General features: G+C 45.2%; 1 pseudogene; it reads right to left on the bottom strand.

Annotated features, from left to right (window-relative positions):
• Positions 1-1,030: 1,030 nt before the first annotated feature.
• On the bottom strand, positions 1,031-2,803 carry LOC114489029 (annotated as a pseudogene).
• Positions 2,804-4,323: the final 1,520 nt, after the last annotated feature.

Here is a 4,323-nt window from a genome sequence, read left to right as displayed (position 1 = left end):
TGGTTTTGCTGCTTTTCTGGGCCTGGAGCTGAAACACAGCTGAGACCTAGATGTTATCTCTAGTTTGACCAAAACTTTCTCTGTGGTCAACAGACCCTAGGCTTTGTTCTTAAGATTATTGGATGAGGGCCAGAACTTCATTGTCCTGAGGGCTTAATGCTTAAGGGAGGGGTCTTACTAGGGCTCTGATGGAATTCTCCAGCCTCTTTGTTCCTCCTCTAAGGGGCTCTATCACGTGCCTAGCATCTTGCCAGGGAAGGAAAAGTCAGGAGAGGTTTTGAACCTTGTGACCAGTGATATAAAAGGCCAGGGGGTCTAAATCCCACTGATCAATGTTACACTAAAGGAGGAAAGGTCACCCTGGAGGCAAAGCCCCACCCTACAATACTTGTTTTTCAAGTTTTGCCCATTGCTAGGCACCTGGGGCTTTCAGCCCTGGTGAACTTCTGTAGCTGGCCTATTGTTCCTACTCTGCTCCTGTCTGAATAACTGCCTACTATACCAAAACCTCAAAAATAACTTGCACTAGACATCCCACTTACTGCCTCTAGGAAAAGAAAATTCTGAGTTTTACTTGATAGGAATATTTTATTGAGAGACAAATAAACTGTTCCCCAACAGGAGACTTCCGAACCAAAGGGGGTTAAGGAGCTCAGCTCTGGCCCTGGCTGGTGTTGCTCAGTTGGTTGGGTGTTGTCCTGCAAACCAAAAGATGGCAGGTTTGATTCCCAGTCAGGGTACATGCCTGGGGTGTGGGTTCAGTCCCCAGTCAGGGTGTGTGCAAGAGGCAACTGGTTGATATTTCTAACATGTATATTTCTTTCTCTCTTTTTCCCTCCCTTCCCCTCTTTCTAGAATCAATAAAAGAAAAAAATACATTTTAAAAAAAAAGAAGCTTAGCTCTCAGTAGTTATAGCTCAGTTTGTATTTTTTCAAATCAAATCATTAATTCTTATTCTTGTTATCCTGACAGTTGGCATCATCAATATTTTAACATGAGAATTTAATGAAATATAAAAATGATCCCTAAAAGCATAGTCTTAATGAAAGCATTTAAAATTGGCCATATTTCTAAGATAGTTACATGTACAAAAGATACACAAATTAAAACCATTTAAAAAGTGATATAATTTGTACTTCAAGTGATTTCAATCTTAGAAAGCAAAGGCAGTCTTCCCATGTTATACATGTAGTATCTCTCTGGTGGGAAGAGGAGAGAAACACCACGATAGCTGGAATTTCTGTACTTTTCTCTGAGTGTCCTGTGTGCTGTGGTGCTCTGAGGTGGGCCTGGTGAAGGTCCAGGAGACACGGGGTCAAACTCTCCAGGGTAAACCCAGTTTTTTGCACCGAGGATTCAGGCCAGCTCTGTCCCATGACTATGAAGAGTCCTAGATGAGAAGCTGCTCCGGCAGTAACGGATGACAAATACTTAAGGTATGGGTCAGCATCTATTCAACGTAATGCTCCCCAAAACGTGGCTAAACTTTCAGCTTTGCAGTTTGCAGGCTGCTGGTGCAGAAAGTATTGGGCAAGAAACTAATTTATTGTTGGTGCAGCGAAGTCAAAAGCAAGGACTGTCAGAACGAGGTGCTCCATTCTTAGAACTCCTTCCTTGGTATAGGTATCATCTGTAACGTGCACAAACTCTGCTACTTTTGGGGGGTGTATTTCTCCCAACTCTGAGGCTAAAGCATAGCAGCAGTGCCCACAAGCTGAAGTTTTCCTCTCAACACAAACATGGATGAAAGGAACCTGTCTGTGTAGCTCCCAGCCAAGGGCAGGGTCTCATTCTATAGTTTATATTCTTCTCCTACCTCAACTAACTAGCCCACGAGGATAGCCCTCACACTGTTGGTGATGTCTCCCTGTCTCTTCACGTAACCCACTTTAGGTTTACACTGAATCTCCATTTACCTGAGGAATCTGTGAATGTCCTCCGTGTGGTAGTCTGGGACTTCATTAACACTCACTGGCTTTTCATCTTCCAATTCAATTGACAACGTCCATAGTGTGTGGGGACTCAACACTACTACTATCCATTGCATGATCAAGAAATATCAGTGGTTATCTTGGTGCAGGGAATGTAGTAGCTGAGATAAACTGGACATCTTCGCATTCCGTTTTTTACATGTCATCTGGCCTCTTTTGAGTCTCTTCTGCTTCATGCACATGAATGGTAAAAGCATTTACTATTTGCTTTCCAGGAAGGAACAATGGCATGCTCTGCAGTTATACGAAGATCCTTAAGAGGTGCAACCCGTGGCGTCTTGGGCCTTGGCAGCCGCGCTGAGCCCCGCTGGTTCCGGGCCTTCAATAGTGCCAGCTCCGCCCTACCCCGGGTCTGGGGCTGCTGGGTGCGCGACGCCTTCTCGGGATTGATGTTCTCCTGGTCCTTTTGGGGTGCCCTCTGCTGCAATGTTAGCAGCGCCTACCCCACCTTCCGGGCCGCCAAAGTGCCCACCATCACTGCTCCACAGGACGCGGTGGAATCGGCCTGCGGCGGGGAGCAGCGTGCACTTGGTGCCGCCGACCGGCCGCGCCGAGGAGCGCAGGTAGCGGGTCTCTGCAGCCGGAGCCGGCCCTCCCGCTTGGGATCTCTGAGAAGAGCCTCCCAGGAAGCTGCGAAGGGCTCTAGCTGCGCGGGGCGTGGAGGGCCAGGGACACACCAGGGACCAGGCCAGCAGCCTGTCCACAGCTCAGTTTATAAAGCATGTATGAGCAAGTACCTCGTTTTCTATTGTGCTTGGTTACTAAAACTTACATTCCATTTCGTTGAATAAACTTGTTTGTAGTTGACTTGCTAGTGTTGAGGAGAACCACTGGCCCAGAAAGCTTTAATTGAGCTAACGCCCAAGATACCAAGCCTAGATATAATACCTGATTTACTTGTAGTTTCAACCCCTCCCAGAAACATAATCTTAATCAACCGACTCCGAATTTCCTGGTGAAGCACCAGTAAGGTAATTAGTCACATTTGTCCTCTTCTCATCTCCCCTTTCCCAAGGGAAATCTGCATGATAAAACCCTTGCCATTCCCTTCCACCCACAAGTTAAGATGTTCTGCTCTAGAAATAATCCATTAAATCCAACCCATTTGTCTTCCTTTACTAATAACTCCCCTGCCACATCCCTCTTCCTATAAAAAGCTTCCATTTGTGCAACCCCTTGGAGTATCTCTCTGCCTGCTAGACGTGATGCTGTCCAATCTAATTGTTTAAAGCCAGTTAGATCTCCAAGTTTACCAAGTCGAATTTTGTTGTTTAACACTAGGTCATGCTGTAGTGTAGGTACTGACAGTTGTTTGTTTTTTTTTCTTTTTTGTAATGCAAGTGCCTGATTTAAACTGTGATGGCAGAGGCATAAACTTCAAAGAAGCATCCACTTCAGCGAACAGCCAAATAGAATAAACACATTTCCAGCAACAAGACTTAAAGAGCTAGGCTGCCTCTCCTTGGACCCTCCTTCAGGGACTAAGGCTCCTTTGCTGAAGAGAGCTACCTTCATTGATTTCAGTAAGTGACCATTAGGGCCACTTGGGTTTTTTTTTCCTTCTTGAGCTTTAAATTCTTACTCTTACTTTTAAGATTTAAATCACCATGCCCTGGCTGGTGTAGCTCAGTGGATTGAGCGTGGGCTGTGAACCAAAGCATCGCAGGTTCAATTCCCAGTCAGGGCATATGCCTGGGTTGCCGGCCAGGTCCCAGTGGGGGCCACATGAGAGGCAACCACACATCGATGTTTCTCTCTCTTTCTCCCTCCCTTCCCCTCTCTAAAAATAAATAAATAAAATCTTAAAAAAACAAGATTTAAATCACCAGAAAGGAATAAGCTCAGAGACCCTAGGTCCCATCCTCAACCCTAATAAAAGCAGAAGCCCAAGCCCATGGACCCTCTCCATCTCCCTATCAGAGACGTTCCAGGTATGCTGTGTAATTTTCAGGTCCTATAAGTAATAAAACTTTATTTTTTCAAACTTTCCCGATGGTTATTGCAAAAGGGTGTCTTGCAGTCATAATAAGAACCACAAGACCCAGTCCAACCCCAACATTGGTTATAAGCAGGCTGAAATCAGCACAAAATAAAACTTTGTTTTGTTCAAGTTCAGAGTCGGTGTTTTGGGGAAATGCAGACTCATGGGTGGTTATGAAGATCACTTACAATTATATATTGGTGAGACAAGCCTTTTTCAGTAGCAACACCAAGAATTTAAGCAAAGAAATACAGATTCTTAACGTGGCCGATAAAGAATTCAAGATAGCCCTGACTAATGTGACTTTGTTGGGCATCATCTGGAAAACCGAAAGGTGGCTGGTGCGATTC

The sequence above is a fragment of the Phyllostomus discolor genome, chromosome 3 (genome assembly GCF_004126475.2).
Source record: "Phyllostomus discolor isolate MPI-MPIP mPhyDis1 chromosome 3, mPhyDis1.pri.v3, whole genome shotgun sequence".
NCBI lineage: Eukaryota > Metazoa > Chordata > Mammalia > Chiroptera > Phyllostomidae > Phyllostomus > Phyllostomus discolor.
The sequence above is the reverse complement of the archived record's forward strand: the minus strand, read 5'-3'. Positions and strand labels throughout refer to the sequence as shown.